A 23,549-nucleotide genomic window follows, 5' to 3' on the forward strand; every position below is an offset into this window, starting at 1 on the left:
CAGATCTAAGAAGTGCAGCATACCCCAAACAGAACTGATCCAAATAGATGTACTCCAAGACACTTACTAATCAGAATGTCAAATGTCAAAGGGAAAGACAGAATCTTGAAAGCAGCAAGAGAAAAGCAATCTATCACACACAAGGGAAGCCCAATAGACTATGCATAGATTTCTCAGCAGAAACCATGGAGGCGAGAAGACAGTGGATGATATATTTAAATTACTAAAACAGAAAAACTGCCAACCAAGAATTCTATATCCAGCAAAAACTGTCCTTCACAAATGAGGGAGAAATTAAAACATTTCAGACAAAAAATTCACTGAGTGAATTTGTGACCAAGGGTCTGGCTCTGCAAGAAATAATAAAGGGAGCACTAGAGACAGTTATGAAAAGACAGGAGAGAGGTGTGGAGAAGAGTGTAAAAATGAAGACCATTAGTAAAGATAAAAAGAAGAAAAAGTAGATATGACAGATAAAATCCAAGAGACAAACTGGTAGAAGAAAGTGCTGCCCGTACAGTAATAACACTAAATGTTAATGGATTAAACTCCCCAATCTAAACACACAGACTGGCAGAATGGATTAAAAAACAGGATCCATCTATATGCTGTCTACAGGAAATGCATCTTAGACCCAAGGATAAACCTAGGATGAAAGTAAAAGGATGGGAAAAGATATTTCCTGCAAATAACAATCAGAAAAGGGCAGGAGTAACTATACTAATATCTGACAAATTAGACTTCAAATGTAAAACACTTAAAAGAGACAAAGAAGGAAACTATAAAAGGAACAATTTAACAAGAAGACAAAACAATCATAAACATTTATGCACCAAGCCAGAATGCTCCAAAACACATGAGGCAAACACAGAAAGAGAAATAGACACATTTACCATAATAGCTGGAGACTTCAACTCCCCACTCTCATCAATGAACAGAACATCTAGACAGAGGATCAATAAAAGAAACAGAATTTGCATAATACAATAAATGAGCTAGACTTAACAGACATTTATAGAACAATACACCCTGCAACAGCAGGAGACACCTTTTTCTCAAGTGCTCATGGAGCATTCTCAAGGATAGACCATATGCTGGGTCACAAAGCAAGTCTCATTAAATTTAAAAAGATTGAAATCATACAAAACACTTTCTCAGATTGTAAAGGATTGAAGCTGGAAATCAATAATAGGCAGAGGGCCAGAAAATTCACAAAGATATGGAGGCTCAACAACACACTCTCAAATAACCAGTGAGTCAAGGAAGAAATTACAAGAGAAATCAGTAAATATCTCAAGGCAAATGAAAATGAAAACATAACATACCAAAACTTATGGGATACAGCAAAGGCAGTGCTAAGAGGGAAATTTATTGCCCTAAACACCTACATCAAAAAAGAAGAAAGGGAAAAAATGGAGGAATTAACTGTCCACTTGGAAGAACTAGAGAAAGAACAGCAAACTAATCCCAAAGCAAGTAAAAGGAAAGAAATAATGAAGATTAGAGCAGAAATAAATGAAATTGAGAACATGAAAACAATCAAGAAAATCAACAAAACCAGAAGTTGGTTCTATGAGAAAATCAATAAGATTGATGTGCCCTTAGCAAGATTGAAAAAAGAAGAAAGAGGATGCAAATAAATAAGATCAGAAATGTAAGAGGAGACACAACCACTGACCCCACAAAAATAAAGGAAGTAATAACAGATTACTAAGAACAACTTTATGCTAATAAACTTGACAATGTAAATTAATGGACAACTTTCTAGAAAGGCATGAACAACCAACACTGACTTGAGAAGAAATAGACAACCTCAACAAGCCAATCACAAGTAAAGAAATTGAATCAGTCATTAAGAAGCTCCCCCAAAAGGAAAAGCCCAGGACCAGATGGCTTCACATGTGAATTCTACCAAACATTCCAGAAAGAATTAGTACCAATCCTGCTTAAACACTTCAAAAAAAATGGAAGAGGAGGGAAAGCTACCTAACTCATTTTACAAAGCCAGTATCACCCTCATACCAAAGCCAGATAACGATATTACAAAAATAGAAAATTACAGACCAATCATCTCTCTAATGAACAGAGATGCAAAAATCCTTAACAAAATTCTAGCAAATTGAATCCAGTCTCACATTAAAAGAATTATACACCATGACCAAGTAGGATTCATTCCAGGTATGCAAGAATGGTTCAACATAAGAAAATCAATTAATGTAATACACCATATCAACAAATCAAAGTAGAAAACCACGTGACCATCTCAATTGATGCAGAAAAGGCATTTGACAAAATTCAACATCCTTTTCTGTTTAAAACACTTCAAAGGATAGGAAGAGAAGGGAATTTCCTTAAAATCATAAAGGAAATATATGAAAAACCCACAGCTAACATCATCCTCAATGAGGAAAAACTGAAAACTTTCCCCCCTAAGATCAGGAACAAGACAAGGATGTCCACTATCACCACTATTATTCAACATTGTGTTGGAAATCCTAGCCAGAGCAATTAGACAAGAAAAAGAAATATAAGGCATCAAAATTGGAAAGGAAGAATTAAAACTCTCACTGTTTGCAGATGATATGATACTATATGTTGAAAACCCTGAAAAATTCCACAGCAAAACTACTAGAGCAAATAAAAAATGAAGCAAAGTGGCAGGTTACAAGAACAACACTCAAAAATCTATAGTGTTTCTCACTAAGTTTGCTCTTGACAAGATAAATTATGATGTAAAAGAGCGAGAGCTACTGAGCTATTTGTTCCAGGAAAAAGTGCCCTTTTTATCTTCTTTGGAAGGCCATATTTATTTGAAAATAAAGTGTCAAGTGAATTCAAGGGTTGAAGAAAAAGGTTTTCTGACCATATTTGAAGATGTTAGTGGTTTTGGTGCCTGGCATCGAAGATGGTGTGTGCTTTCTGGAAATTGTATCTCTTATTGGACTTATCCAGATGATGAGAAACGAAAGACTCCTATTGGAAGAATAAATTTGGCCAATTGTACCAGTCGTCACATAGAACCAGCCAATAGAGAATTTTGTGCAAGATGCAACGCTTTTGAATTAATTACCATTCGACAACAAAGAGAAGATGACTGAGAGACTCTTGTCAGCCAATGCAGGGACACACTTTGTGTCACCAAGAACTGGCTTTCTGCAGACACTAAGGAAGAACGTGATCTCTGGATGCAAAAACTCAATCAAGTTCTTGCTGATATTCGCCTCTGGCTACAAACCTATTGGAAAACCTTAAACTTAAGGCTATTGGAAGGCATGACACAGAGTTTTTGAGCTATGTCATAAAGGTATCTTAAGGAAATACTTAAGAGCATGGGTTTGCTGTTTGCATTTTATGCTTTAAAAACTAAAGGGTCTGTGCCAATATTCACTACATATTATGCAGTATTTATATCTTTTGTATGTAAGACTTTATGATTTATCTCCTGTCATTCACAAATGACTAGAAGTAAATACATTATTACTCATTTTGCTAAATATTAATTTAAAAATCCTCATTCTCCTAATTATTCAGTTATTCAAGGCAATTTTTTTTTTTTTTTTTTTTTTTGCTTGGCAGGCACTGGGAATCGAACCTGGGTCTCTGGCATGGCAGGTGAGAACTCTGCCTGCTGAGCCACAGTGACCTGCCCAAAATATTTTTTTTTTAAGCAAGAAATTTTGAGTTGTCTTTTTGGAGCTGTGGCTCCTGAAGTAGAATGGCTTCCCAAGGATTGAAGGTGGAAACCTCACTCAGACTTTTGTGGTATCTTTTCAGTAATTTTTTCTAAAAGTTGTGATCACTTATTGGTCATGATATGTCTTGTTACTAGAGTACTGAAAAAAATTTCCATGGAATTTCACACAAACATTTTTAGTAATGGAGTTAAACTTTTAAAAATAGCAAATATATATTAGTTTAAAGCTTGCAGCTGCCTTCAACAAAGAAATGTAGATATAGGGGATATTGTGAGATTTGGGGTTAAATATTTTATAGAGAGGAGTTAATAAATAATCATATGGTTTACATTTGTTCTGTTATTATATATGCAGTATGGTGCACATTTTCATAGAATTCAGGCTTTTTGAACAATCATTTTCATTACATAGCTCATAGACTCCTCAGATATACTTGGCATATTAGTATTAGTTCTTCCTGCTTCTGTAATAAGAACAAATTTAAATGGAAGAATCTTTATATAAAAAAGTAAACTTTTGCCAAGCTGCCATGGACTAATACTTTACTTGCCAAAGTTCTTTTCTTTTTTTGTCATATTCATATTCGACACTGTCTAGAAACCCATTTTGAAATCATTTGAAAAACTTTTAAGTCATATATTGCTTTTAAAGCCTAATTCCTTTTTTCATATAAAATATTGTAAAGCATGGTCTCAAGTAAATCCACTTTATATTTCTTCTCTGAATTTTTAAAGTTATTGATGATCTCATTTATAAACACTAAATTCTGTCAGCTCCTGTCATTTTATTTTTTATTCATTCAAAGGTGTTTTTCTTATATGTATTATAAAAATATATTTTATGGCCTCTTACCCAAATAAATATTTGTAAATGCCAAAAAAAAAAATCTATAGTGTTTCTATAAACTAGTAATGAACAATCTGAGGGAGAAATCATGAAACAAAAATTCCATTTACAATTGCAACCAAAAGAATTAAATATTTAGGAATACAACTGTGATACAATTATGTTAAAACACAAAATGACCAATATGTTAAAACAAAAAATGAAGCTGAATGTGAGAATGATAGAGGGACGAGGGCTGTGGACACAAATGAAATGAGAAAGAAAGACAATAAACACTGAGATGGTATAATCTAGGAATGCCAAGAGTGTATAATGATAGTGACTAAATGTACAAATTAAAAAAATGTTTTTGCAGGAGGAAGAACATAGGAATTTCATTACTGTAGGGTGTTGAAAATAGATAGTAATTAATATTTTAAAATTTTATCTTATGTGTGAGATTAAAGCAAAAAACAAATGTTTATTTGGTACAAAATTTATATTTTGACTAGTGCATTTCCTAATATAACTTATGTAAAGTTTAACTGAACACCATAAATACACGCAACCTTGAGTAGGGCATGAGATTTTGTTGGTTTGTCCAAAGTGATGCCCTGATAAATCCCAGAGTGATTTGAACAGTGTGCTAGTTTGAAAAGAAGTATGCCCCCTAGAAAAACCATGTTTTAATATAAACCCCATTTCATAAAGGTAGAATAATCCCTATTCAATACCGTACGCTTGAAACTGTAATTAGATCATCTCCCTAGAGATGTGATTTAATCAAGAGTGGTTGTCAAGCTGGATTAGATGATGACATGTCTCCACCTATTTAGGAGGATCTTGATAAGTTTCTGGAGTCCTATAAAAGAGTAAACATTTTGGAGAATAGGAGACTCAGAGAGAGCAGAGAATGCTGCAGCACCACAAAGCAGAGAGTCCACCAGCCAGTGACCTTTGGAGATGAAGAAGGAAAATGCCTCCCTGGGAGCTTCATGAAACCGGAAGCCAGGAGAGAAAGCTAGCAGATGACACCATGTTCACCATGTGCCCTTCCAGCTGAGAGAGAAGCCCTGACTGTGTACGCCATGTGCCTTCTCACTTCAGAGAACTTCATGGGCCTTCTTGAACCAAGGTATCTTTCCCTGGATGGATGCCTTTGATTGGACATTTCTATAGACTTGTTTTAACTGGGATATTTTCTCAGCCTTAGAACTGTAAACTAGCAACTCAATAAATTCCCCTTTTTAAAAGCCATTCCATTTCTGGTATATTGCATTCCAGCAGCTAGCAAACTAGAACACCAAAAATGGAATGATCATATAGTAAGAATGTTCATTTTTGGTGTTCCGGGCCAAGATGGCGGCTTAGCAACATGCAGGTTTTAGTTCGTCCTCCAGAACAACTAGTAAATAACCAGAAACAATACAGAACAGCTCCTGGGGCCACGTCAGTGACCGGACACACAGCGTACCCCAGTCTGGACCAGCTGGACCGCTGCGAGCCCCCCCATAACCATGAGTTCCCAAGCTGTGGCAGCCAGCACCCCTCCCCCACAGCTGCTTCCCAGAGGGGAAAGGAAACAGACTTTACCAGCAGCTGGGGCTGAGCCCAATCAAACACCAATTGTGGAATTAATTAACAAATTCTGACTACTAAAAATATGCCCCCAGCTCAGGTGAACCTGGTCAAAGTGGAGGGCGCTCATTTTTGCCCCCGCACCAAGGGGGCAGGGCTGACGGAAAAAGGAAAAAAAAAAAAAAAGAGAAGGAAACAAAGGTTTTTGCGGCTGTGTTTCTACAAAGGCTTGACTGCCTTTGGATACAGCGGCAGGGCTCCTCAGAGCGTTTTGAGGGCTTGTCTGGAACCTGTGCCTTCCCCAGGGGAGGGGTGAAGCCCAACTCAGGTGGTCCCTCTCTCAAGGAATTCAGACACCAGGGCTTGATAATTTGAAGCCATTAAAGCCAGCCTAAAACCTCTCCTCTGTCTCCACCATGCCCCCAGCCAAAGTTAAAGGTACAGCATCATCTTATGCTGGTGGGACCTGCAGGCAGACAAGCACCACATACTGGGCAGGACAAGAAAAACAGAGTCCAGAGACTTCACAGGAAAGTCGGTCAACCTTCTGGGTCTCACCCTCGGGGAAAACCGATGCAGGTGAATCTTTCCTCCTCATAGGAGGCCAGTTTGGTCTGGGAAAATCCAGCTGGGGTCTATAATACCTATGTAGAACCTCCTCAGGGTGGGGGAAAAAAGGCACCATACAAGCAAAGTAAAAACAAGAAAACAAGAACTGAAAAATTCCCCTATGTTAAACAAAACCTAAGCTAGAGGTCCAGAAAAAGCTGAACTGAATGTCAAAGAACAAACAGACAACAAATTCATCCAGCAAGAAAACCCTAGGTAAAAGAAGTAAAGCAATCTCCAGAATAAACTAATTAAGGTAATTAAATGCCTAGATGCCAGCAAAAAATAACAAATCACACTAGGAAAATTGAAGATATGGCCCAGTCAAAGGAACAAACCAACAATTCAAATGAGATACAGGAACTGAAACATTTAATTCAGAATATACGAATAGACATGGAAAACCTCATCAAAAACCAAATCAATGAATTGAGGGAGGATATAAAGAGGCAAAGAATGAACAAAAAGAAGAAACTGAAATTCTGAAAAAACAAATCACAGAACTTATGGGAATGAAAGGCATGGGAGAAGAGATGAAAAACACAATGGAAACCTACAATGGTAGATTTCGAGAGACAGAACATAGGATTTCTGAACTGGAGGATAGAAAATCTGAAATCCGCAAGAAAAAGAAAATATAAGGGAAAAAATGGAAAAAATATGAGCAGGGACTCAGGGAATTGAAGGACAATATGAAGTGCACAAACATATGTGTTGTGGGTACCCCAGAAGAAGGGAAGGGAAAAGGAGGAGAAAAACTAATGGAGGAAATTATCACTGAAAATTTCCCAACTCTTATGAAGGACTTAAAATTTCAGATCCAAGAAGTGCAGCATACCCCAAAGAGAATAGATCCATATAGATGTACTCCAAGACATTTCCTAATCAGAATGTCAGAGGTCAAAGAGAAAGAGAGAATCTTGAAAGCAGCAAGAGAAAAGCAATCCATCACATACAAGGGAAGCCCAATAAGACTATGCATAGATTTCTCAACAGAAACCATGGAGGCAAGAAGACAGTGGGATGATATGTTTAAATTATCAAAAGAGAAAAACTGCCAACCAAGAATTCTATATCCAGCAAAATTGTCCTTCAAAAATGAGGGAGAAATTAAAACATTTTCAAACAAAAAAATCACTGAGAGAATTCGTGACCAAGAGTCTGGCTCTGCAAGAAATACTAAAGGGAGCACTAGAGACAGATAGGAAGGCAAAAGAGAGAGGTGTGGAGAGAAGAGTGTAGAAACGAAGACCATGAGTAAAGGTAAAAAGAAGGAAAATTAGAAGGACATATAAAAGCCAAAAGGCAAAAAGCCCGGGCAGTAAGAACACTGATGTTGATGTAATTAAGCTTCCCAATCGGAAGACATAGACTGGCAGAATGGATTAGGGAACGGGACCCATCTATATGCTGTCTCTACTCAAAGGGCATGAGGGCAAGGACACAAATGGACATTTGCACACCAATGTTTATAGCAGCATTATTTACAATTACCAAGAGATGGAAACAGCCAAAATGTCCATCAACAGACAGGTGGCTAAACAAACTGTGGTATATACATACAATGGAATATTATGCAGCTGTAAGACAGAATACAGTTATGAAGTATGCAACAATATGGATGGACCTTAAGGACATTATGCTGAATGAGATTAGCCAGAAACAAAAGGACAATTACTGTACGGTCTCACTGATAAGAACTGACATCAGTGAATAAACTTGGAGAATTTCATTGGTAACAGAGACCATCAGGAGATAGAAACAGGGTAAGATATTGGGTAATTGGAGCTAAAGGGATACAGATTGTGCAACAGGACTGAATATAAAAACTCAGAAATGGACAGCACAATGCTACCTAACTGTAATACAATTATGTTAAAACACTGAATGAAGTTGAATGTGAGAATGATAGAGGGAGGAGGGCTGGGGACACAAATGAAATCAGAAAAAAAGATAGACGACAAAGACTGAGATGGTATAATCTAGGACTGCCTACAGCATATAATGACAGTGACTAAATGTACAAATTTAAAAACTGTTTTTGCATGAGGAAGAACAAAGGAATGTCATTACTGCAGGGTGCTGAAAATAGATGGTAATTAATACTTTAAAATTTCAACTTATGTGTGAGACTAAAGCAAAAAATGTTTATTTGGTACAAAATTTATATTTTGACCAGTGCATTTCCTAATATAACTTATGTAGATAGCTTGGTTGAACAACATAAGTACATGGAACCTTGGGTAAGACATGAGATTTTGTTGGTTTGTATGGAGTGATGCCCCAATGAATCCCAGAGTGATTTAATCAGTGAGTGAAAAAGTATTTGCAAAGTCCCCTTTGGGGAATGGTGAGAACAGGGGAAAATTCAACTTCCCCAAGTTGAATTCTTGATATTCTCACAAGCAGTGTGGACAACCAAAGCTATAGGCTGAGCCCCCAGTCTTGGGGTTTGTTCATATGAAACTTAACCCCACAAAGAATAGGTCAAGCCTACTTAAAATTAGGCCTATGAGTCACCCCCAAGAGAACCTCTTTTGTTGCTCAGATGTGGTCTCTCTCTCCAGCCAACACAACAAGCAAACTCACCACCCTCCCCCTGTCTACATGGGACATGACTCCCAGGGGTGTGGCTCTTCCTGGCAACGTGGGACAGAAATCCGAGAATGAACTTGGACTCAGCATCATGGGATTGAGAAAAACCCTAGAATGAGCTGAGACCCAGCATCAAGGGATTGAGAAAATCCTGTTGACCAAAAGGGGGAAAAGTGAAATGAGACAAAGTGTCAATGACTGAGAGATTCCAAACAGAGTCGAGAGGTTATCCTGGAGGTTATTCTTATGCATTAAGTAGATATCACCTTGTTATCTAAGAGGAAATGGAGAGACTGGAGGGAACTGCCTGAAAATGTAGAGCTGTGTTCCAGTAGCCATGTTTCTTAATGCTGATTATATAATGGTGTAACTTTCACAGTGTGACTGTGTGATTGTGAAAACCTTGTGTCTTATGCTCCTTTTATCTACCTTGTCAACAGATGAGTAGAACATATGGAATAAAATAAATAATAGGGGGAATAAATGTTAAAATAAATTTAGTTTGAAATGCTAGTGATCAATGAAAGGGAGGAGTAATGGGTATGGTGTGTATGGCTTTTTTTTCTGTTTTTGTTTTATTTTTTCTGTTGTCTTTTTGTTTCTTTTTCTGAATTGATGCAAATGTTCTAAGAAATGATCAGGACAATGAATCTGCAGCTATGTGATGATATTGTGAATTACTGATTATATATGTCTAATGGAATGATCACATATTGGGAATATTTGTGTTTCTGTAATTTTTTTTACATTAATAAAAAAAGAATGTTCATTTTTGTTATGTTGTTATATTTTTAAAAAATTAACAGAAAGATACAAATGCTGTAGAAAATGTGGAGAGAGAGATGTACCTATTCACTGTTGATGATGAAGTAGAATGATGTGGCCCTTCTGGAGGGCAGTGTGGTGGTTCCATAGGAAGCCAAGCATACAGTTGCCATATGATCCTGCAATCCCATTATTAGGTATATGCTTGGAAGAACTGAAAGCAGGGACACAATGAACTTTTGCACATTGGTCTTTGCAAATTCAGGATGGAGGTGGCCTAAGGCTACATCAACTGATGAACAGAAGGGCAAACTGTGATGTATACATACAATGCAATACTAAGCAAACACAAGAAGGAATGCAACTAGGTAAATCAAACTTGAGGACAGTATGTTCAATGAAATAAGCCAGAAATGAAAACACAAATATTATAACACCTCAATAATATGGAGTAACTATAATGTGCACACTCCGAGAATGGAATTTGAGAGCACAAATTATCAGGGGAAGGCTTACTGTAAAGGTTCCTAGATTGTCAGCTTTTAGAACAGTCACATCTATTCCTGATTTGCAATGATTATTTCTAAATTCTGAGATGCTAAGCTCTCTGTATAACCTGATCATTCCCTGGAACTTCGGATATCTGTGTGACACTGAAACTCTACAGCTAGAATTCTGCAGCTATGAAAGTATTATTCCATACAGCAACTGTTTAAAAAAAGTTGAAAAAAAGATCAGACTTCAATTAGAGATATGAATGAAACTGATCTACTTAGATTAAGATAAATCAGACTAAAGGGTAAAGGATGATATTGACTACATTTTAAAATTTCAACTCATAGAGGAGACCAAAGGAAAAGATGTTTATTTGGGGCCAAATTTATATTTTCTGCAGCACATTATCTAATTTAACTTGTATTGTCAGTTTATTCGAACACCATAATTACATGGAAACTTGAATAGGGAGTGAGCTCTTATTGGTTTGTACAGGTTATTGTGATGCCCTGAAACATCCCAGAGTAAACTGAGCAGAAAATAAAAAAGTATTTGCAAAGTCCTCTTGAGGGGAAAAATGTAGAAATATTAACCATCCCCACCTGGTGAATCCCTGATATTCTCGCAAGTCCTGGGACTACCAATTTAATAGGCCAAGCACTCGTTCTTAGGGCTTGCCCTTATGAAACTTATTCCTGCAAAGGAGAAGCGACACCTACTTATAATTATGCCTAAGAGTCATCCCCCAAAGAACCTCTTTTGTTGCTCATACGTGGCCTCTCTCCTTAAGCCAACTCAGCAGATAAACTCACTGCCCTCATCCCTAAGTGGGAGGTGACTCCCAGGGATGTAAATATCCCTGGCAACACGGGACGTGACTCCCAGGGATGAGCCTGGTCCTGGCATCGTGGGACTGGGGAAGCTTCTTGACCAAAAGGAGGAAGAGAAATGAAAGAAAATACAGTTTCAGTGGCTGACAGAGTTCAAATAGAGTCAAGAGGTGATTCTGAAAATTATTCTTATGCATTGTAAAAATATCCCTTTTTAGTTTTTAGTGTATTAGAATAGCTAGAAGGAAATACCTCAAACTGTTAAATTGTCATCCAGTAGTACTGACTCTTGAAGATGATTGTAATAAGTGTACAGCTTTCACAGTGTGATTGTATGCTTGTGAAAACTCGTGACTGACACTTCCTTATCCAGTGAATGAACAGATAAGTAAAAAAATAAAGACAAAAAAATAAATAATAAGGTGGGGGTGGATAAGAGGTGTGGAAAAAGAAAAAAGCAACAATTGGCAGACTGCATGAGAAAGCATGATCTATCTATACGCAGTCTACGACAGACTTACTTTAGGTACAAAGACACAAAGAGGCTGAAAGTAAAAGAATAATGCAAACTGCAATAAAAACTACACCAGAGTGGCTATACTATTATCAGACAAAATTAGACTAAGTCAAAAAAGATTACAAGAGACAAGGAAGAATATTATATGTTGATAGAAGGGTCAATCCAGCAGGAAGACATATCGATTATAAACAATGTACCTCACAACAAAGCTCTAAAATATGTGAAGCAAACACTGACAGAACTGAAGGGAGAAACAGATAGTTCTACAATAACAGACTTCAATTCACCACTTTTAATAGCTGACAGAACATTTAAGCAGAAGATCAATAAAGAAATATAAGGAAATAGAGGAATTGAACACTATTAACCAATTAGACCTAATGGACATATATAGAACACTCCACCCAACAACAGCAGAATACACATTCTTCTAAAGTGCATATGGAACATTTTCCAGAATAGACCATATATTAGGCCACAAATCAAATCTTATTAAATTTAAAAACACTGAAATCATGGGAAGTATCTTCTCAGACTACAATGGAATAAAGCTGGAAATCAATAACAGAAGGAAAACTGGAAAATTTACAAATATGTGGAAATTAAAATAACACACTATTAAACAACTATGGTAGTTAGATTCAGTTGTCAACTTGGCCAGGTGAAGGCACCTAGTTCTGTTGCTGTGGACTTGAGCCAATGGTACATGAACCTCATCTGTTGCTGATTACATATGCAGTTGGCAAGGAGACGGGCCTGCTGCAATGAACGAAGTTTGACTTAATTGGCTGGTGCTTAAATAAAAGAGCACAATGTAGCACAGCCTAAGCAGCTCAGCATACCTCATCTCAACACTCACAGCTCAGCCCAGGCTTTTGGAGGTGCAGAAAGAAGTCACCCTGTGGAAAGTTGTTGGAACCCAGGGGCCTGGAGAGAAGGCCAGCAGAGACCATCCTGTGCCTTTCCACATAAGAAAGAACCTCAGTGGAAAGTTAGCTGCCTTTCCTCTGAAGAACTAACAAAATAAATCCCCTTTTATTAAAAACCAGTCCCTCTTTGGTGTGTTGCATTCCAGCAGCTAGCAAACTAGAACAACAACCAATGGGTCAAAGAAAAAAATCACAAGGGAAACATCTTCAGACAAATGAAAACGAAAACACAACATACCAAAGCTTATTGGATGCAGCTAAAGGCAGTGTTCACAAGGAAATTTATAGCTCTAAATGCCTACATTGAAAAAGAAAGATCACAAAGCAACAATCTCACTTCACCTAAAGAAACTAGAACAAGAAGAGCAAACTAAACCCAAAGTTAGTAGAAGGAAGGAAACAGCAAAAATTATAGCAGTGATAAATGAAATAAAAAATAGAATAGAAAGAATCAACAAAACCAAAAGTTGGTTTTTTGAAGACATCAATAAAATTGACAACATTTATCCAGACAAAGGAAAGGGTGAGAGAAAAAACAACTAAAATAAGGAGTGAAAGTAGAGACACTACCATCCTTGCAAAAATAAAAAGGATTACGATGAACAATTATATGCCAACAAACTAGAAAATCCAGATGAAATAAACAAATTCCTATAAACATAGAAATCACTGAATTTGAAGCAATTAGAATCAGAAAGTCTCAAAGATATATAACAAGTAAGAGATTGAATCAGTAATCAAAAACCTCCCAACAAAAAAAAATCCAGTACCAGATAGTTTCACTGCTGAATTCTACCAAATGTTTAGGGAAGATTTAATATCAATCCTATTCAAACTTTTCCAAAAAATAGAAGAGGACAGATTACTTCCTAATTCTATAGGGTAGCATGACCCTGATACCAAAGTTAGATAAAGACAGCACAAAAAAAGAAATTACAGACCAATATACCTTAGGAATACAGAGGCAAAAATCCTCAATAAGTCTTTGCCACTGAACTTGTTTAGCCATCCTGAGAGCCCTCTCCTGTGCACAATGGCCACTCTTAAGGAACAAATGATTGTTACCAATTGCAGAGGAAACAGTCCCAAACAACAAGATCACTGTAGAGGGTATTGAACAAGTTGGTATAGCATGTGCCATCAGCATTCTTAGAAAGTCTCTGGCTGATGAACTTGACCTTGTGGATGTTTTGTAAGATACACTCAATGGAGAACTGATGGATCTACAGCTTGGAAGCTTGTTTCTTCAGACACCTAAAATTGTGGCTGATAAAGATTACTCTGTGACTGTTAACTCTAAGATTGTGGTTGTAACTACAGGTGTCCGTCAACAAGAGAGGGAGAGTGGCCTCAACCTGGTTCAGAGGAATGTTAATGTCTTCGAATTCATTATTGCTCAGATCCTCAAGTATAGTCCCAATTGCATCATAATTGTGGTTTCCAACCCAATGGATAGTCTAATATACGTTACCTGGAAATTAAGTGGATTACCTAAACACCATGTAGTTGGAAGTGGGTACAATCTGGATTCTGCTAGATTTCATTATCTTATGGCTGAAAAACTTGGCATTCATCCCAGCTGCTGCCACAGATGGATTTTGGGAGAACATGGAAACTTAAGTATGGCTATGTGGAGTGGAGTAAATGTGGCAGGAGTTTGTCTCCAGCAACTGAATCCAGAAATGGGAACAGATAATAATAATGAAAATTGAAAGGAAGTACATAAAATGGTTGCTGAAAGTGCCTACAAAGTCATCAAGCCAAAAGGATATACCAACTGGGCTACTAGATTAAGTGTGGCTGAGCTGATTGAATCCATGCTCAAAAATCTATCCAGAATTCATCCAGTGTCAACAATGGTGAAGGGAACGCATGACATTAAGAGCAAAGTTTTTTTAAGCCTTCCATCTATCCAGAATGCTTGGGATTAACCAGTGTTATAAATCAGAAACTAAAGGGTGATGAAGTTACTCAACTCAAGAAGAGTGCAGATACCTCTGGGACATCCAGAAGGACCTAAAAGACCTGTGACATTTGAGTTTTTTGCTGTAGAAATTTACCTTGAGCCATTGGTTATCATCCATGTACATGGATCACAGTTCACTTTTATCTACATAAATACGTGAATTGGGGCCCACAGAATCAAAAAAAAATGCTTGGTTTAATGATTGCAATAGGAGCCCTTGAAAAATTAACTATCATAGTGTGAAAAAAAAACCCTCAACATTAACTAGCAAATCAAATCCAACAGTATATTAAAAGGATTACATATCAACAAGTGTCATTTATTCCAGGAATGCAACTGTTATACATAAGAAATCTATCAATGTAATATACCACATTAACAGAAAGAAGGGGGAAAAAAACACAGGATCATCTCAATTGATATTGAAAAGGCATGTGACAAAATCGAATATTCTTTCATGATAAAAACACTCAGAAAACTAGGAGGTGACAGAAATCACCCATTCATGATAAACAGCATTTAATGAAAAAAAAAATATATATATATATATCATACTCAATAGTGAAAGACTGAAAGCTTTGCCCTTTAGATCAGGTATAAGACAAGGATGCCCACAGTCACCATTGTTATTCAACATTGTAGTGGAAGCTATAGACAGAGCTATCAAGCAAGAGAAAGAAATAAAAGGCATCCAAACCAGAAAGGAAGAAGTCAAATTATCTCTGTTCACAGACAACATGATCCTATATATTTAAAATCCCAAAGAATTCACAAGAAAGATACTAGAACAAATAAATTCAGCAAAGTTGTAGGATAGGCGATAAAATACACAGAAGTCAGTTGAGTTCCTATACACCAGTAGTGAACAATCTGAAAAAGAAATCAAGAAAGCCATTCCATTTAAAATAGCATCTAGAAGAATGAGGTCACCTAAGTTTAAATTTAACAAAGGAGGTGAAAGACTTGTACAATGAAAACTATAAAATGTTGTTGAAATAAATTAAAGATGATAAAAATAAATGGAGACATTCTTTGTTTATGGACTGGAAGACTTAATATTAAAATTTCAATACTGCTGAAAGGAATCTACAAATTCAACACAAACTCTGTCAAAACTCCAGTAGCTTTTTTTTGTAGAAATAGAGAATGATCCTCAAGTTTATACGGAATTGCAAGGGCACTGAATAGCCAAACCAATCTTGAAAAAAAAGTATAAAGTTGGAGGACTCAAACTTCCAATTTCAAAACTTACTACAAAGCTATAACAATTAAAATAGTGTGCTACCAGCATAAGGACAGACATACAGACAGACCAATGAAACAGAACTGAAATTACAGAGTTAAATCCATATATCTATGACCAGTTGATTTTCAACAAGAGTGTGAGGTCCATTTAATGGAATAGTTGCATCAACAAATGGTCCTGAAATAACTGAAAATCCACAATCAAAAGAATGATTGTGAACCCTTACCACTCAACATATACAAAAATTAATTCAAAATGGATCAATGGCTAAATACAAGAGCTATTTATTTGTTTCTTCAGATACCTAAAAACTACAAAACTCTTAGAATACATAGGGAAACATCTTCAGGACCTTGTAGTAAGCATTGGATTTTTTTATTTTATAGTAACATAAAACAAAACAAAAAATAGATAAAATGGACTTCGTCAAAATTAAAAACTTTTGTGCATCAAGAAAGTGAAAAAACAACTTCCAAAATGGGAGAAAATATTTGGAAACCATATGCCTGATAAGGGTTTAGTATACTAAATATATAAAGAACATATACAATGGCACAAGAAAAAGACAAACCAATTTAAAAATGGGCAAAGGACTTGAACAAACATTTCTCCTAAAATGTATAAACTGTTCTTAGCTCAAGGGTTGTAAGTGAAATACTCATGTGGACATGTTTTCATTTCTATTAAGTAGTACTATTACATGTAAACTGTGTCCCTCAAAATGATGTATTCAAATCCTAATCCCTGGTACCTCAGAATGTAAACTTATTTGTAATTAGGGTTGTTGCAAATGGAATTAGTTAAATTAAGATGAGGTCACAGTGGAGTGGAGCAGTCCCATAATGCTATCTAACTGGTGTCCTTACAAGAAGGGGAACCTGGGAAGGCCAAGTGAAAATGGAGAAGGCAGAGATTGGAGTGACATATTTATAAGTCAAAGAATATCAAGGATTGCCAGCAAACACCAGAAACTAGAAAAAGCAAGAAAAGATTCTCTCCAACAGCTCTCAGATGGAGCATGACACCCTGATTTCAGACTTTGAGCCTGCAGAACCATAGGCCAATAAATTTCTGTTCTTTAAAGCCATAGAATTTGCTGTACTTGGTTACACCAGCCCTAGAAAACTAAAACAAATATCTAAGGAAAGAATCATTGAGTCACATGTTAAATGTTGGTTTTACTTGCTGCACCATTTTACATGTTCACCAGCAGTGTATGAGAGTTCCAATTGTTCATTATCCTCATCAACACTTGATATTGTCAATCTTTTTATTTTAGCCATTCTACTAGATATGTAGGGGGTTTCCCACTGTAGTTTTAATTTGCATTTTCCATATGACTAGTAATTTTGAACATCTCTTCACATGCTTCTTTTCCAGCATATCTTCTTTCATAAAATGTCTTGACTTTTTAACCCATTTTTCTTGATCAGACAGTTTATCTTACTGACTTGTAAGAGTTCTTTATATATATATGGGACATAAGCTTCTATGAAGGCTGCAGTGAAAATAGAGAATTAGTCAAATATGTGAATTATTTAGAAATCTGATTTGTCTTTTCATTTTTTTAACAATGTTTTGAGACACAAAAGATTAAAATTTTTAGAAAATTCAATTTATTGATCTTTGTTTTATAGTTTGTGGCTTTTGTGTCCCATTAAAGAAGGTAAATTTGTCAGCACTTAATTGAGAAATCAATAGATGATAGATATGGGAAGTATGGAAGATAACTCCTAGATCAACAGATAAACACAACAGTGTACCAAGATTATCTCTTCAAAATATATCCATTACACACCACTCAACCAAATTATCTTTTCTGGATTCCATTTCCATTGTCCTCCCAACACATTTCACACTACTTACTCACGTCTTTGATTTTTCCCTGAGGTTCAAACCTTGAATTCTTTCTTTGCCTTATTCAATCTGAAAATAATTCCCATGGTTTCATCTTTCTCATCTTTGCCAATGATTTCCAAACCTCTAACCCCTCTTCCTGGTAAAAATGGCATCCAACATTTATTGAGTGCTTAACTACATGACAGGCCCTACACACCTACCTTCTAACTGGCTACCATTATATTTCCACTTGACTTATCATTAGTTTACACTAAATCAAATTCATTCCTCTTGGACTCAAGCACAGCACTCTCTCCTGACTCACCAGTTTCTGTCAACAGTATTTTAACATTCCCCAACTGGAAACCTTGGATCACCTTTTACTTCAACTTCTCCTCTTCTCCTCCATATTTAATTAATTTAATGGTGCTCCAACTATGCTACATGAAACACTGGAAATTTGGAAGCTAGACTAAGGTGCCAAAAATGGCCTTTTCCCAATTTGTATGAAAAAGGTAATGGAATTTTCCCAGTTTTAAGCTTTCCTACTATAAAATTTTCTAAACTTCTCTTTTTATACTCCTTGTCTATTCTAGACTATAATATAAAACAATATCTGATTTAAGGGAAGAAAATGTAGTTCGAAATTTAATACATAAATATTTCATTATGTTCCCCATAATACCATGACTTTTTGGAACTCTATCACCTCAACATGTTTGAGTGCCTCTGAATTAACAATTTCCAACTTATATTTCTGCTAAATTGTCCTTCTCTGTAGAATGTGAAACTTTTCCAATGAGGAAGTCAGACCATGTGGGAAAGGTCAGACCAATCTGCCTGAAAAATTATTAAGAAGTGGGCCATCAGAACATTCTATAAATTCCTTCTTCCTTAATTCTAGGCTATAACTGCCCATTCTATGGCACAAAAGAGAATAATCTGCTTATAGGTGGAGTATAAACAACTTTCAATAATCAGCGTAAGAATGACTGACTTTCTATTCTAATCACAGCAAATGAGATATCCTAGGCTGCCTTCTCCCCTTAAACCCGCACAATATAGATTGCCTTTCTCTGCTGATTATCAATATTTACTCCAGGGATAAACAAATCAACATTAGCCTAAGAAAAATAACCAAAATATAAATATTTATAACCCCAAAGGGATTGTAAAAACCACAAAATGAGGATTATCAGTTATTTGGAATCATCACAAACAGAGAGAGTTGGCAGTTAAATATATGAATAGATTACTAATTATGTTCAAGAATGAAATTTATCCAACTTCAAACTTCTGCAACGAGTTAAACATTCATTTATTTAATAAATATATTAATTGAGTGCATACCGAATGCTATACTGAGTGATTGTGCAGGTCACTCAAGATATAATTGTGAACAAGATTTTCACATTATCTAACTTTAAAAAGCTCACAGGCTAAGAGAAATACAATCAAAGACAATAATATCTAGGGCTGATGGGCAAAGTACCTCCAAGTGCAGTGGGAAGAATAAAGGGGATGCTCAGAGAAGGCTTCTCAAGCAGAGGTCTATTTGAGCTGAAACATGAAAAATGAAGACACATTAACCAAGAGTGTATTCATGTGTGCTTAGTGGTGGGGAGGGACGCTATAGATGAGGCTGGGGTCAGCCTAGCATGGAGGGGAGAGCACAACTCAGAATCACATAGATCTGGGTTCCAATTTCAGCTGCACCATTTATAACCTATGTTCCAGTGAGCAAAAACTTAACATCTGTGATATCACTTCATTTGTACAAAGGAGTGATAACAGTACCCACGTCATAGTATTATTGTAAGGATTAAATAATATAATGCATATAGTTATTAGTTTCCCATTTGTTAGCTGTGTGATCTTAGGCAAGCGGAAACCTCTCTTAACCTTTCTCAGCTATAAAACAGTTAACAGTACCTTCCTTATAGGACTGTTAATCAGGACTAATTGAGAAAATAAGTGTTAGTATTTTTAATGAGAAAATAAATGTAAAGAGTTCTTAGAACAATAAGTACTAATGTTCAAAAGTTTTCACTAAAGTTAGCCATTATTTTTATATTAATGGGAAGAGTCTCAGTCTCAAAGGATCTTGTAAACTATGTTAGGTGTGTGAATTTTAACCTGGAAGCAGTGGGTAGCAACGGAAGGATTTTAAAAAGTGAAGTGACAAGATCAAATCTTCCCATTGGAAAGTTCACCCTAGTTAATGTATTGGACTGGAGGAAGGCAAGAAAGGCAGAAAAAACCCAATCAGGAGGAATTACAGTCATTAAGGTAAGAGCTGATGTTAGTCTAGGCTGAGTAGACAGCAGTAGAAAAGAAGATGACTGCATGAATCAATAAGATTTGATGTTTGGATTTAGGATATAAGATGTCCCAACATCTTACTAATCTTTCTCTCCCTCTTATCTCTATTGAAAATTCATGAAATTCTCACTACTCACCACTCTGCAATTGATTTCCAAACTGTATCTTGAGCTCCCACCTCTCTCACGAGCTTCAGGTCCAAATATTTCATCTACTTCTGATGGATAGAACTTTTAGTAATGTCACACTCAATATAACCCAATTAAAATTAATCTTTTTGTCTTTCAGATAATCACCTCAATTCCCTATTTTCATTACTGGCTCTACTTTCTTTTCTCCCAGGCACCCAGGCTACAAACCCAGATGTCATCATCCATCTGCTTGTCAAGACCTTCTGATATTCTGATACTACTTCTGACAACTCTCACTAACACCTAGACTTTTAAAATAAAGGCTAGCATCATGTAAAAGAAAAGAAAGGAAGACTTGCTCCAAATATCATCCCTCGTTACTTTTATATAATATGATCATTTTTCTTCCCACCTTCAGTCACTCCGCCCTTCAATCTTTGTTATATTCATGGATTTCATACACACACACATTCACATACACTTTAATAGGTAGGGAAAGCTACCTAGTCTCATGAATTACTTTTTAAATTATTTATATTGGTCATAATAACTATACCCATAATATACTGTATGAACAGGGACAGGGTAAATTTGGAATTTTATTAGTTCTGGGTATTCTATTAGTTCAAAATGTAAGACTATCTGACAGTGAGGAAATAAAATTCTACTTCAATGGTGGGCAAACACCTGCTGGTCACTAAGAATTAACTGGGAACATTGAACATGAACCAGTTCTTCATCTACAGATTTGAGAAGGGGATCTGACTGTCAATCAAAGGCACAAACAGCAGTGCCATGGTAACCCAATCACTCCACCTGTTGCAAGCAACAAATTTAGATACAGCTCACTTGCTGAAGGGTAGTACGAAAAATAAAAAATATGTTAAAAATATTGTCGATGAGGGAAAGGGAACATCATCTATTGGAGGAAATACATCTCTCTGAAAAAGATTAAGAAATATGTTTCAGGAAACTGGCATCCTTAAATAGAACAGAAAACAGTATGACCTCTTCAAAACAGGAACAGAAAGTCATAAGAGAGAAAAAAGGGGATGAAAACAACAAATAAGAGCTTAAAAAAAAAAAAGGGTGGCAGATAAGAGGGCAGCTCCAAGGAGAATAGAAATGCATGGCATCAGACATATTACCTATGTGGTATATTTGATGAAATGTTTGAAAATGAATTTAAGTGTGTGGTTTGGAATAATGGAAGTGTTCTGGTAATGGATGGTGGTGATGGCAGCACATCCTGAACACAGTTAACAACACTGAAATATATATCTGAATATGATTAAAAGGGGAAATGTAAGCTTATATTATATATGGGGTAACAAAATAAAATAAAATAAAAAATCCATGGAACTCTACTACATACCATGGACTTGAATTAATAGTACAACTATAAAAATGTGATATCATGACTTATAACAAATGTTCTACATCAATGCAAGATGCTGGTAGTGGGTTAGTATATGAAAATCCTATATTTTATGCAGGATTGTTCTGTAGCCCACAACCTTTCTTAAAAAGTAAGAAAAAAAAGAAACAATTAGACAAAACCTAAATGCAGGTCATTCTACAAAACAAATCATCTGGAATCTAAAAAAAAACAATGTCAGAGGCAAAAAAAGGACAAAAGTACTGTTCTAGACAAAAGAAAACTAAAGTAATAGCAGCTAAATGCAACCTATGATCCTTAATTGGACCCAGGATCAAAAACACACAGCTGCAAAAGATGTTTTTGTAACAACTGGGTAAATTTAAATACAGATGGTATTATTGTATCGATATTGAATTTCTTGATGGCAATAAAAGTAGCACGGTTATAGAGAAGAAAGCTCTTATTCTTAGGATATATAAACTATTTAAGTATATATAAGTTAATATCACAGTAAAAATTACTACCCTGTGGTAACAAGACCACCGCCACCATGTCAGTGAAGGCCATGTGGGGAGCAATAACAGGTACTCCTATTCTACCCAGCAAGGGAGTGATCAGTGAAAGCCCAGTCCTGTGTTAAAGAAGAGTCCCCCACCTTGGGCGTCAACCAAGATCAAGCAAAACTCTGAATATATACTCTACTTAGCAGTGGTGAAGCAGTGCATCTCTCCCTCTTCTAAAGCAGTGTTGGAGAAAGTCAGCTAAAACAGAAGGTTTAAAAAAGATCCAGAGTCTCATAATAGTTGCAATGTTCAGATTTCAACAAAAAATCACTCATCATAGAAAGAACCAGGAAAATCTCAAATAATGAAAAAAGACAATCAACAGATGCTAACAGCAAGATGACAGAAATGCTATCTGGCAAAGATATTAAAAGTAGCCATCATAAAAATGTTTCATGAGCAATTTAGAGTATGCTTAAAACAGATGGAAAAAAAAAAGTCTCAACAAAGAAGTAAAAGATATTAGATAAGAACCAAATGGAAATTTTAGAAGGGAAAAATACAATAAATGAAAAATTCAGTAGATGGGCTCAAGGACAGAATGGAAGTGAAAGAGCAAAGATAGTGAACTGGAAAACAGAACACTAGAAATTACCCAATCTGAACAAGATAGAAAATAGACTAGAAAAAAAAAAGAAGAAGAAAATGAGCAGAGCCTCAAGGACCTGTGGACCTGTAACAAAAGATCTAATGTCCATGTCATAGAAGTCCAGGAATGAGAGAAGAGAAAGTGGAGCTGAAAAGATATTCAAAGAAATAATGGCTGAAACTTCCCAAATTTGGCAAAAGGCCTAAACCCACAGATTCAAAAAGCTAGGTGAATCACATATAAGATTAACCCAAAGAAATCCACCAAAGACATACAATAATCAAACTTCTAAAAACTAAAAGACAAATAAAAAGACCTGAAAGCAGCAGAGATAAATGACACCTTACCTCCAGGAGAAAAAACAATTTGAATGACAGTGATTTCTCATCAGAAACCCATGGGGGTCAGAGGAAATGCACAAAATTTTTCAAGTACTAAAAGATAAAAACTATCAACCTAGAATCCTATATCCAGTGAAAATATCCTTCTCGAAAAAAGAGGAGATCAAGACATTTCTAAATGAAAGAAAACTAGAGAATTTGTCACCAGCAGACCTACCCTAAAAAAAAAAAAAAAAAAAAAAAAAAAACGGTTAAAGAAAGTTCTCTAAACAGAAAGGAAATGATAAAAGAAGGAAGTTAAGAATATTAGGAAAGATGCAAACGTAAGCA

At 36.0% G+C, this 23,549-nt stretch overlaps 1 protein-coding gene and 1 pseudogene across 11 annotated transcripts in view; one reads left to right on the plus strand and one right to left on the minus strand.

Moving 5' to 3' along the window:
• The window catches only part of DENND1A (DENN domain containing 1A), a 665,083-nt gene that overhangs the window by 622,509 nt on the left and 19,025 nt on the right, over nucleotides 1–23,549 (minus strand). The window lies entirely within an intron of this gene.
• On the plus strand, nucleotides 13,930–14,872 carry LOC143669744 (L-lactate dehydrogenase B chain-like; annotated as a pseudogene).

This window comes from Tamandua tetradactyla, chromosome 2, assembly GCF_023851605.1.
Source record: "Tamandua tetradactyla isolate mTamTet1 chromosome 2, mTamTet1.pri, whole genome shotgun sequence".
NCBI lineage: Eukaryota > Metazoa > Chordata > Mammalia > Pilosa > Myrmecophagidae > Tamandua > Tamandua tetradactyla.